We start from the raw sequence: 14174 nt of genomic DNA on the forward strand, positions 1-14174 counted from the left end.
GCAGTTTCCCTTCCCGACCGAAATGATCTGCGATCGTATGGAGTGAATCTGCCTCTAGTTGAAGTTTTCCCTCTTAATGATTGTCTCCATGGCTGACGTCTCTTTTTCTGAGGCAACGACTGACTTTTGCCTCCTGATGCCTTTGATATGAGGTCTTCCAACTTTTTTCCAAAAAGAACCTGTCCTTGGAAAGGTAACGAACATAGAGTTGCTTTAGATGCTGCATCTGCTTCCCAAGCTCTAAGCCATAATGCCGTCTTGTTGAGACTGATATCGCCAAAGACCTTGAAGCCAGCCTTATTTGATCCACCAATGAATTGACCAAAAATGATGAACCAAGCTTCAATTCCTTCAGGCCTTCCAGAATTTCAGATGTATCCCGGCCCTCTTTTAATGCTATCTCTAGATTGGCTAGCTAAACCTCCAGTGCCTTGGCCACTGAAATATTAGCAATTGCTGGTTTAAGGCTTTCCCCTGTTACCGAGAAGATTCTTTTTAAATCCGCATCCATTCTCTTGTCCATTGGGTCTTTCATTACCCCATGGTCTTCAATCGGCAATAACGTGTTTTTTGAGATATTCAAGACTGGTGCATCCACTCTAGGCATGGTACAAAAATCTTTCACTTCATCTTCTTTGAAAGGATATAGCTTATTACATCTTGGTTGCATGGTACTTCTTTTTGACGGAATATCCCATTCCGTTTTAATAAGATCCATAACTTCCTGATGAAAAGGAAATGTTTGTCCCTTTGGTTTGGAACAAGGTAAAAAAGATGCCGATGATGAGGCTTGATTATCATCTTCCAAGGCTAGTGAAGCCCTTACTGCTCTAATTAAGGGCTGTATTAAGGAAAAATCAAAGGAAGATTGAATTTCTTCCTCCTCAGAAGAAGAAAAAGACATATCTTCAGCCATTCCTGCACTTGTATCCTCCATTTCTGGATCAAATTCCACCTGGGGACCTCTTGAAGTAGAAGCTGTAGCACTGGAAACTTCTCTAGCTACTGCCTCCTTTATCCAGGCCAGAATTCCTGCGCTTGTGCCTGTCTCTATTCCCGATGCGGCTGTTAGGCATGCCTGACATAACTTTTTGTCGGGTAATGGAGGTTCCATGCATCCTAAGCATTGCTTGGATCCTGTTTGTTGTGCCTCCTCTCTATCTTCTGCGATGTTCTTAGAACTCTCTCTTGACCTTGATGGTCGCATGTTGGCACTGTAACCAAAAATTATGGTAAGCCAAGAGACAGTGATCCCCTTTTTTTTTTTTTTTTTTTTTTTTCTTACCTCAACCAGGGAAGGAAGACTTATCTGGGGTGGCAGTTGGGATGAATTGGAGTAAAGAATACCTGCAAAAGGAACGCAAAACAAAAAAAAAAATCACAAAACAGAACCTCTAGGATTCTGAGCAGGTCCCCTTTAAAACATCCCTCTACCTACCTAGCAGAGCACACTACTGCCAGCGTGTGATGTGGACGCCATCAAACACGAGGCAACAATGGAAAGCACCTAAATAGGTATTGCCCCTCCCCTCCTGACTCCTCACGTCCTTGCAGTACAGAGGAGGGCTATACGGAGAGTTTAGATCCAAGCCTGAGGCTATTCCGCCTTCCCCACCGCTATGCGCCTCCAGGAAGCAGAGCGCATCCGGAAGGTAACGCTATGCGTGTCAAGACTCGTTCCTGGAATCCTGGACTGCTGCCACCCCTCCTGATACCTGCTGATGTGACTAAGCTGGGAGGAACAGCCCTTTTCCTTTCGGACGCCCTTGGTGAGGCAGGCCGATTCGGAACAGGTACAGGGAGATGCAGCCAGCAAACTCACTAGGGAGCCGCATACATGAGGTACGCTGCAGAGGGAAAAACTTTAGGCAAAAAACCCTCGTCTCTGGGACGCTTTTCAGCCCCTGCTTCCTTCCCTGAAAAATAAAATTAAGCTCCTGAATACAGGAGCGAGGAAGAAGAAAGAACCCAAAAAAGACACCGAGGTGGGGGAGGTCCTCCTAATTTATAAGTTAGGGGGTTGGGTTCTTCATGAGGGAGAGGGAGGGGCTATCCCAGCAAGTATGGACATGGAGAGGGCCAGGGAAAAGTAATGTCAGGCCAAGTAAGCTATGGAAACCGTTATCTGGAAACCTGTTATATGTAAAGCTCTGAATTACAAAAAGGCCATCTCCTTAGACTTCATTTTATCCAAGTAATCCAAATATTTACAAATTATTTCCTTTTTCTCTGTAATAATAAAACAGTACCATGTACTTGATCCAAACTAAGATATAATTAATCCTTATTGTAAGCAAAACCAGCCTATGGGTTTATGTAATGTTTACATGATTTTCTAGTAGACTTAAGTAGGGATGTAGCGAACGTCGGAAAAAAAGTTCGCGAACATATTCGCGAACTTGCGCAAAAACGCGAGCGGTTCGCGAACGGTTCGCGAACCCCATAGACTTCAATGGGAAGGCGAACTTTAACATCTAGAAAAGACATTTCTGGCCAGAAAAATGATTTTAAAGTTGTTTAAAGGGTGCAACGACCTGGACAGTGGCATGCCAGAGGGGGATCAAGGGCAAAAATGTATCTGAAAAATCTGCCTGTGTGTGCTTGGAAGAGATAGTGTAGGGGGAGAGCTGTTAGTGATTTCAGGGACAGATGATAGTAAGTTTGCTGGCTAGTAATCTGCTTGATACTGCTCTGTATTGGAGGGACAGAAGTCTGCAGGGATTTGAGGGACATTTTAGCTTAGGTAGCTTTGCTGGCTAGTAATCTACTGTTCTCTTTAAACAACTGCCATACGTTGACCTTGTAGGCATTGTTTGCCCAGTTTTTTTGGACGCAGCCACTGAAGCACAGTTGCCAGAAAAAATATGCCATATAAATGCTGAAAATAGTCATTTTTCGCCATACGTTGACCTTGTAGACATTGTTTGCCCAGTTTTTTTGGACGCAGCCACTGAAGCACAGTTGCCAGAAAAATTATGCCATATAAATGCTGAAAATATAAATTTTTTTGGTTGCAGCCACTGAAGCACAGAGGCCAGAAAAATTATGCCATATAAATGCAGAAAATATGCATTTTTTTGGTCGCAGCCACTGAAGCACAGTTGACAGAAAAATTATGCCATATAAATGCTGAAAATATAAACTTTTTTGGTTGCAGCCACTGAAGCACAGAGGCCAGAAAAATTATGCCATATAAATGCAGAAAACATGCATTTTTTTGGTCGCAGCCACTGAAGCACAGTTGACAGAAAAATTATGCCATATAAATGCTGAAAATATAAATTTTTTTGGTTGCAGCCACTGAAGCACAGAGGCCAGAAAAATTATGCCATATAAATGCAGAAAATATGCATTTTTTTGGTCGCAGCCACTGAAGCACAGTTGCCAGAAAAAATATGCCATATAAATGCTGAAAATAGTCATTTTTTGCCATATACGTTGAGTCAACGTATGGCAAAAAATGACTATTTTCAGCATTTATATGGCATATTTTTTCTGGCCTCTGTGCTTCAGTGGCTGCGGCCAAAAAAACTGGGCAAACAATGCCTACAAGGTCAACGTCGTATGTCCATCTCTATCGTGTTCTCTGCCAGAATTAAATCTGGTGTAAGGTCCTCATCTCCTTCATCTTCTTCTGGCAATAATGGTTGCGCATTACTCAGTTCAAGAAACTCATTGGAAAATAACTCCTCTGACCCCAGTGAAGAAGGGGCACCGGTGGTGGAGGAAGTGTTACGTGGGGTGGCCATAGCAGTGGAGGATGAGGAGGATGTTGTGGTAAAGTTAGAAACGGTAGAGGATGGGGTGTGCTGTGTAAGCCAGTCAACTACCTCTTCAGCATTTTGGGAGTTCAGGGTCATTGGCTTTTTAAAACTGGGCAATTTGCTAGGGCCACAGGATTGCATAGCAGCACGGCCCCTAGCACGGCCTCTGCGTGGCGGCCTGCCTTTGCCTGGCATTATTTTTAAAAAAACAACAACAACAACAAAAACTCAGTTGGTTTTTCTGGAAACGATAATACACACAGCTAGATGGCGGGTTGAAGAAAACACTGTGCAAATAATGCCTACAAAGTCAACGTATACACTACTACAGCGGTGGATACGGATTACGTAAAATATATGAATGCTGCTTGAAAAAAAGTAACTCAAGTGGTTTTTCTAGAGACGATAATATTATCAATATTTAGACAAAATGTGAACAAGCTCACACAGCTCGATGGCGGGTTGAAGAAAACAGTGTGCAAATAATGCCTACAAGGTCAACGTATACACTACTACAGCGGTGGATACGGATTACGTAAAATATATGAATGCTGCTTGAAAAAAAGTAACTCAAGTGGTTTTTCTAGAGACGATAATATTATCAATATTTAGACAAAATGTGAACAAGCTCACACAGCTCGATGGCGGGTTGAAGAAAACACTGTGCAAATAATGCCTACAAGGCCAACGTATACACTACTACAGCGGTGGATACGGATTACGTAAAATATATGAATGCTGCTTGAAAAAAGTGACTCCGGTGTTTTTTCTGGAGACGGTAATATTATGGATATTTAGACAGAATGGGAACAAGGTCACACAGCTCGATGGCGGGTTGAAGAAAACAGTGTGCAAATAATGCCTACAGGGCAAATAATGCCTAAAAGGTCAACTTATACACTACTACAGCGGTAGTAAAATAAAAAAAAGTAAAATAAAAAAAAAATGAATATTAAAAAAAAAAATTAAAGTTGGTGCTGCTGAACTACTAGGAGCAGCAGATTAGCACACCAGTCCCACTCCCCAACACTGCTAGACTAATAGCACTGGGCTCTTATAGTAGTAGTAGTAGTAGTAGTAGTAAAACAACAAAAAAATAAATAAAAGCAGTCCTTACAAGGACTACTGTTATTGCAGCAGTCAGCAGATGAGATCAGAAGCAGGACAGCTGCCCACTGCAGCTACATACAGAGCACTGCAGTAGAAGGTAGATTACTAGCCAGCAAAGCTACCTAAGCTTAAATGTCCCTCAAACCCCTGCAGACTTCTGTCCCTCCAATAACAGAGCAGTATCAAAACGATTACTAGCCAGCAAACTTTCAACTGTCCCTGAAATCACTAACAGGCAGCAGCTCTCTCCCTACACTATCTCTTCAGCACACACAGGCAGAGTGAAAAAACGCTGCAGGGCTTCGGTTTTTATAGGGAAGGGGAGTGGTCCAGGGGAGAGCTTCCTGATTGGCTGCCATGTACCTGCTGGTCTGGGGTGAGAGGGCAAAAAAAAGCGCCAACAATGGCGAACCCAAAATGGCGAACGTCGCGCGACGTTCGCGAACTTCCGGCGAGCGCGAACACCCGATGTTCGCGCGAACAAGTTCGCCGGCGAACAGTTTGCGACATCTCTAGACTTAAGGTATAAAGATCCAAATTACAGAAAGATCCTTTATCAGGAAAGCCCCAGATCTCAAACATTCTGTAAAACAGGTCCCATACCTGAAAGGAAGCTATAACTTGTTGATTGTAAACATTTGTATCTGTAGATGATGATAAACTATTTGCAAATATTGATGATAAATTACTTTGACATCCATGGAAGATCTTGCAATCTAAACATAGAAATATAATTCGGATCAAACTGATTTGCAGTCTTAGATTATATCATTTTACTGCCATAAGAGCAAGAATAAAGCCCAGAGCACAGATACCAATACAGTGAATTGATTTCTAACATACAGCATGTTCGTTGACTGTTGTATGTTAGGTAAATACAGTTATGGTTATAGCATAACTACCAGTTTGTCAATACCTTTCCAACTGATTCTACAATAAATCCAGAAGTTGCTTGCACAGTACAATTCATGACATTTGTAAAGCTTTCTGGATTTTCTCAGCAGGGCATCCTGAATCTCACAACATGAACGTCTGTTGACAGTCATAAAAACACATTAACAGTCTGGAAAAAATAATAAGCCAGAGGGAACATTTTGTAGCTGGAGACCAGCATTGTTCAATTTGAATGTATTAGTACAGTTTATAGATCTCAGGGATTGACACCATTACTCTACCTAATAAATTATAGCAAGTGTTTCTGAGACTGGCATACAATGGAAAATTGTGCTCTTTTTCCCACATAACCATTAAAAAACCCACTAAAGATTATACTTTATAAATTAGAAGGTAATTTACAAAACAGTTACTTACTGGTATCTTTTTTGAGGTCTGCTCACTGATCTAACTAAATGGCTGCAACATAATTATAATCTTAATTATATCAGAAATGTCAAGCTTTCAGCGGAAACTGCTTTCACTCATTGTATGAAACATGAGAATGCACAATTTCCTTTCATTCAATTAAATAATAGTAGGGATACACACAAAGCTTAATGACTGAGATTGTTTAAATAAATACAGTGTGAGTTAAATGGCAAGTAAAGACATTCAGTAGCGTACATGTACAAATTTGCCAAACACAAATGTTATTTATATCACTTTCATGATAACCACATCTTTTCTATTAATTATGTTTTCTATTAATTTCAGTGTTGGACCATATGAAAGACCGAACAGCAGTTTTGTGATGGGAAGAGAGGGAAAAGTGATGTGATAAAATCACACTCCCTTCCTGAAAAGAAAGACCCAGACTGACCCACTAGGACTTTTAATTCAAAACAAAAATAAAAACAAAGAATACAAATGAAAAGAATATTAGGGGTCAGATTTTTCAAGGGTCGAATTTTGAATTTAAAAAACTTCGAAATTCGAATGAAAAAAGACCAACCGAAATGTTTTTAAAAAAAGCAAAGTTTTGACCAATTGACTCCAAATGGGTTCTAGGAGGTCCCACATAGGCTAAAACAGCAATTCGGCAGGTTTTAGATGGCGATGGTCGAAATCGAATTTTTACATTTGTGTATGATAAATTTTGATATTCAAATTTTTTTTCAAATCCGAATTGAATTTGAACTATTCCCTAGTCGAAATTCTATTTTTTTTTTATTCGAATTTTCACTTTAACCTTTGATAAATCTGCCCCTAAGTCTGTAAGAAAAACATAGTGCCTAGTGATGGGCAAATTTCTCCCGAAATGGCAAAACACAAATTTTGACACCTGCGACAATACCGACGTTGGCGACAATTCAAGTCATTTAAAGTCAATGGGTGCCTAGAATTGTTGCCGGCGTCAGAATTGTCTCTGGCGTCAAATATATTTTGACGCCCGTGAAATTTCGTGAATTTATTTGCCGGCGGCAGAACGCAGAAATTCACTGTGAATTTGCGCCTGGCGAATAAATTCGCCCATCACTAATAGTGGCATATTATATATACATTCTTAATTATTGTACTTATATCATACAATAGTGAATAACACTATTCCCGGATTAGTTCAGAAAGTCTGGTCAACATTGCCAAATACTATCAAATCAAATTTATCTGGACTACCCCTACGAATATAGACAAGACTTGCCAATGTGACATGTTTAGTGATGAGTGAATTTTTTCACCAGCCATGGATTTACGCCGAAATTCCACATTTCTTCATCTGCAATTTTTTTTTCTCGCAAAACTGTGGCAAAAATTCACCGTGGAAAAATTTGCCACAAAAAAGTTGCAGAGATAAAAATATCAAAGAGACCAAAAAGTCGCCAGAAGAAAAAACGCCCATTGATTTTAGTGCATTTGGACAAAAAAGTCACCATAAGAGAAAAAATGAATGTCCATCTCTGTGTGAGGTGTTAACAAAGTTATATACACTAAACATGCACTGGACAAACAGATAAGGTACAGTATAATGTAAATCAAAGCGGCTGATTATAAATTAGGGCTAAATTAATGAAGTGTTAAATAAAAGGAATTCTATATGAGCAGTTAGTCTAGTGTCCCAACTACTTATCATGTTTGGTGCAGGCAGTTCTTAATCCACATAATTATCCATAAATCCAAGGTTCACGTTCAGTCCCTTCTCCAGTGAGTTGAAAGTTTTCATTCATTTGTATTCCCATACTTTCCTTTCATACCTGTTTCAAAATTAAACTTAATTTATGGAGTGGTGAGGGCTGTTGAAATGTTTTCTACTGGTATGTCCAGTTTTTTTATTGCTAATGGTGAAGAGGTGGTGTGTATTTCTCAGACTTGACCAGTTATTCCTATATACAGTCCTCCTATTTGGTGCATTGTACCACATTGGAAGAAGGACAATTGTACTGAACATGGATGCTGTATTCCTCTAAAGTGTACGGAATCTGTGTGTCTGAGATCAGGATGTTTGGGCAGGTTTTGGATTGTTTTTTTTTGCCGTAGGGGTATGTTCCATTTTTGGTGGGTTGTGATAGGGCACTTCTTGTTATTAGTTTTTTTTAGGTTTGGAGGCTGTCTAATCCTCTGCAGATATATTTATTTTAAGGTAAACTCTGTCAGTTGTATAACTGCCTGGGATTGTAGGCCATGCTTATCCAGAAATTATTTGCAGGCAGCTATACCATCCTTGTGCGGAATGTTTGTATATAATTCCACATCCATTGTTGCCAAAATGGTGCCATATTCATGCAAGATCATCCAGCTGATCTCTTGTATCTTGTAGATAGCTTGCTGTGTCCCTTACAACTGGTTTCAGAGTGCCTATCCCAGATACAAGCAGTCATCCAGTTACCTTGTTTGTGAATTTTAGGAAGGATAGTGAAGGTGCCAGTTTTCCTTCAAGGCCGCAAAGACTCAAATTAAGCTTTTTTTTTATACTTGAGGCTATCTTCCTTGCTTCACACTATCATTGCAAATGGTATTCTACACTTTTTCTAGCTCTAAAAGCTATATCCTACCTATTTGATTACACAGTAAAAATATTAGAAAGCAGCAATTGGATAAAGTCTGAGTTTAGTTTGGGATGCCTACTTTGGAGAACAAGGGAAGCAAAGCTAAGGAAGAGTCCCCTTTTAACCACTTTTTCCAACATGTCTATGGTAGAATTCATAGGTCATAATGGATGCTGCTTATATCTGGCTAGAAATAGTTTTAATTGTTTACCAAAGAGAGCAATGAAATCTATTTTAAACAGACTGCATATATTGCTGATAATTTCTGTCTAGGGTCGACTGGGCCGGAGGGACACCGGGAAAAAACCCAGCCCAGATCCGCACCCAGATCCCACAGGTGATGGATTCTTCAATAGGTTATCCGGAAACCCGTTATCCACAAAGCTCAAATTCTATACCTTGTACTTGATCACAATTAAGATATAATTAATCTTTATTGGAAGCAAAATCAGCCTATTGGGTTTAATTTAATAAATTTAATGTTTACATTATTTTCTAGTAGACTTAAGGCCAAAATATGGAAAGATCCATTATCTGGAATATACCAAGTCCCAAGCATTCTGGAAAACAGGTCCCATACCTGTAGTATAATACACAGACCACCATAATATATGCTTTTAAATGTTGGTTACTGATGTCACTTAGAGAATAGTTATGTAGACTCACGAGTGATGCCACTTGAGTTAAATGAATAACTGAAGACTGTCTATTAGAAATAATGTACCTCTACTATCCTATTTAACACATACCCATATACTCCATATATAAAATGACAGAAAATGAGTCATTCTTCTCCATTTAATGTCTTGATAAAACATAATATATAAACCCACTGTATATCAAAATAGAAAAACGGCATTCTACAGTATTAATAATGAATGAATAAATAAATGAACAAATAAAATCAAATTTAATATATTCAGCCTAAAGCCCCCTTTGTATTTTTTTCAAGACAGAAAAAAGGAGAGAGAAAACACATTATGCAGTGATTTTAAAATAATAAAACCAGGGCTGAGAAAAAGGTTAAATCCAGTTCCTAGCTCAGAGCTATTATTTGTGTTCTTTTAGGAATACTGTGTAGCTTCAAAAAAATGCAATGCAAAAAAAACGTAAAAAAATTCCTTTCCAGTGGAACACAATGATAGACACTCTTAAATACCTAGCATTATGCTCAGGTGTATTAATTTGTATAATGCTGTAAAAGGAATGATTCTACAGTATTCTGTACACATTTCCTCTTCTTATAATGCAGTGATTAAGCTTTGATGAGCCACAGTAGAAGCACCATACGGCAAAGTACATCACATCTAAGGAGTGCTAATGACAAGGCGCTGAAAAGGGTGAGGCGTATTCCTTTGGGAAATAGTATAATTATCTTTAATCTGTTGTTATGCCACATCAAAATATTCTCTGGGTAAAACCATGTTGTTCCATTGGAACTTTTGTTGCCCGCAGGAATCCACTGAATTACATTGTTCACTGCAAGTTAAAAAACAGAAAATCAATGCACATTTGGATGTGACTTGGGGAATTAAACTTTACTGAACTATAAAAGAGAGCATAAAAGAGAGCCGAGAATGATTTATGTATTCCATTTTACCCAAAGTAAAAAAAAAAGTATCCTAGGCAAATCACATTTTTGGGAAAAAAATACACATAGTAAGATACAGTAAATCATTTACAGAGTCATTTATAGAGACCCCAGACTCATTTTGCCTGATCTTGTGCTTTCAAAAAGCGTCAGCACTTCATGATGGAACTGCTTCCAGATAGACTATTGTTTCTCCAATTCAATGTAACTGAAGGAGTTGTAGTGGGACTTGGATTTTTCAGAAAGAGTCAGCACTTCATTAAAGGGATTCTCTTCTGATTTTTATGGTGTCGTTTTTATTTTTAAATTACATAGTTTACACTGCAAATAATTCACTATGCCATATAAAATGTATTTCCTGAACCAACAAGTATATTTTTTTAGTTGTATTATTGGTGCGTAGGCAGCCATCTCATGATAACCAGGATCATTTTGCCTTATCCTGTGCTTTCCGAAAGAGGCAACACTTCAAAATGGAGCTGCTTTCAGAATGACTATTGTTTCTCCAATTCAATGTAACTGAAGGAGTTGTGGTGGGACTTGGATTTTTGAGAATGAGTCAGCACTTCATTAAAGGGATTCTCTTCTGATTTTTATGGTGTTGTGCAGTGTACCAGGCAGCTGTTATCTTGTGCTATCTTGTTATCTTGTTATCTGTTTCCATTCAATTGTTCTGTTGATATGCTGTTGAGGGGGGAAAGTTAAGGGGTTGTTATCATTCCAAATTGCAGTGCAGCAGTAAAAAGTGACTGAAGTCACATGACTAAGGGCCCTGGGAAACTGACATGCCTGGCCCCATGTCTGATTTCAAAATTAAATATAAAAAAATCTGTTTGCTCTTTTGAAAAACAGATTTCAGTGCAAAATTCTGCTGGATCAGCTCTCTTAGCGGATGCATTTAGAAAATGTTTGCACAAAAACGGGATACGTTTTGAAAAAAAACATGATTTCCATGACAGAACCTCTTTAAAGTGGGAACAAGCAGGCCCCTTGTTAATTTAAAGAGCATTTGGGTCTGCATCTTGCAAAATCAAGATACCATACCATACCTACCATAGGGCAGATTGTAAGTAAAGGCTCTATTGCAGTCTGCAATTGTTAATGTTAAGTATTTTAGTTTGGTGTGTGGTTAATAAGCTGTAAATTATATAAAGTATATTTTCTTTTAAATGGTCATCTACTGTAGCTATTTATCTAAGCAATTTATCATTTCAATAGCATGGCAGCCTTTATTTGCCTTCTCAGATATCTGTTCTGCAGATGACATATCATGCCCTCCCATACATATGCTGCATGCTGAGTTTGTTGATTGCCTGCAAATAAAATGATAAGATAAGGATGCATCCAGTAATCTACAGCCCTTCCTGAGATCTCATTTGGCAGGAAAGTAACATCACGCACTGGTGTTAGTTATGATTATACACAGCCCTTGCTGTGTTTCAGCATTAAGGATGAATAGAATTTTTTGTTTTTTATTTTTAAATGACAAATTGACAGTCAGAACCCTATGCCCAATGGTCCAAGTAATTAAGGCATTATAAAAGGATAATTTATCACCATAAATAAATTTACATTATGTGACTCAAATTCACAGACTTTACAAAAATCCCAAAAACCCTAGTTTAGTTTTAGTTCTTGCAAAAATATAGACTTTTTTCTCTTTATCTTTTTCGTCTTACATTTTTGAGATCCATTCAAACCAATCATTGTTTAAATGAATGAAAATCTTTACATCACTCCACTTACTCAAGAATTCCCACGAATGGATGAGAATTCTTAAGTTGCAGCGCCATTAAATTCTAGGGAAAACTTGCACAAGTCTCTGAGAATTTTCATGGGTGGCTTCACAGTCTTCATGCTGAGTTTGTTGATTGCCTGCAAATAAAATGATAGGATAAGGATGCATCCAGTAATTTAAGCCCTTTCTGAGATCTCATTTGGCAGAAAAGCAACATCACACATCGGTGCTAGTTATGATTATACACAGCCCTTGCTGTATTTCAGCATTAAGAATAAATAGAATTTGTTTTTTTATTTTCAAACGACTTATTGATAGTCAGAACCCTATGCCCAATGGTCACGTAATTAAGGCATTAGATAGTGAATAAAGTACCTTGTAGTGGAAAATTTAAGGATATTATAAGTCACTGAGGAGTTCCATGATCATATAAAAACACGAGGCAGAAGGCTGAGTGCTTTTATACAGGTCATGGAACCCAGAGGTTACTTCTAATATCCTCATATTTTCCAACAAGGGGTACTTTATTTATTATAATACACAAGTTTTAGTGAGTCATGTGACAAAAATTACATCACTACTCACTGTTTATAACTGATGACATCACTAGTCACTATTAATAAAGATATTATTTATTAATTTTCATATTCGTGGGTTTTGTGTATTATAAAAGGATAATTTATCATCCTAAATTTATCCTCCTTACAATACGTGACTCAAATTCACAGATTTTACAAAAATCCCAAAACCCTAGTTTATTGTTGGTCCTTGCCAAAAATATAGACTTTTTTCTCTTTATCTTTTTTGTCTTAAACTTTTGAGATCCATTCAAACCAATCATTGTTTATATGAATGAAAATCTTTATATCACTCCACTTACTCAAGAATTCCCATGAATGGATAAGAATTCTTAAGTTGCAGCGCCATTAAATTCTAGGGAAACCTTGCACAAGTCTCTGAGAATTTTCATGGGTGGCTTCACAGTAGAGACAATTCAGTTGACAGATTATAAAATGGAATGGAATGGAAAACGTTCTAATACCTTTCTCATGCTCAAATAGAAATGAGAATAATTTACAGGAGTTTAAGAATGTTGGTGAATCTCCTTATCTCCTGAATCTGGCCTTGAGTGTTTTTCTGTTGGCAGAGAAACAGTCTCTCAATATTTGAATGGGAGTCCACAACTGATCTCTATAAATCCTCCATTAAGCCAAAGGGACTCGTCCCAGTTCCATAGGCAATCAGCGTACAAAAAGTTTATATCAAAGGATATACGTCCCAAGGCTTTTCAGTAGTTAAAACAAAAATATTTATTTAAGTTACATTAAAATAGCGATACATACTGACCCCACATGGTCCACCTTACGCGTTTCGTACCCTCCGGCACTTAGTCATAGGTGTCTCCAAAGAGAAACAGTCTCATCTTACATTAGACTTAAAAATATGTTCTCATTGGCCTCCTTGCAGCTCGACAGCCTTCACCCTCTATTTGTGTAAATACAAAACTAACTAATCTAAAGGCCTTATATCTTTGTTCATTGAACTCCTTTATGGTCACCTCATAACATATATGGGAATTGAACTTAGCATACCTCCAAAAGTGGGAGGGCTCTTTTGGACAATATATGAAAAGTTCTCATGCTACTCAAAAATTGATAAAACAATTACAAAATGTATTCAATTCCTGTTGTTAACTCATCTGCATATGCAAATTAGGGGTGGGAAGGAGAATTTTTTTTAAATTCCTTGTTTTGTGACAAAAAGTTACGTGATTCCCCTCCCCACCCCTAATTTGCATATGCATATTAGGATTCGGATTCAGTTCGGCCTGGCAGAAGGATTCGGCCGAATCCTGCTGAAAAAGGCTGAATCCTGGCCGAATCCCGAACCGAATCCTGGATTCGGTGCATCCCTACTAATGACCTTTTAACAGCAAAAGCCAACAATCACTTCTCACTACTAATACATATTGATCTCTTGGCTGTATTTGACACTGTGGATCATCCTCTTCTCCTCCAATCCCTCGATTTGCTTGGCCTTCGTGACATGGCACT

The sequence above is a fragment of the Xenopus laevis genome, chromosome 6L, assembly GCF_017654675.1.
Source record: "Xenopus laevis strain J_2021 chromosome 6L, Xenopus_laevis_v10.1, whole genome shotgun sequence".
Taxonomy (NCBI): domain Eukaryota; kingdom Metazoa; phylum Chordata; class Amphibia; order Anura; family Pipidae; genus Xenopus; species Xenopus laevis.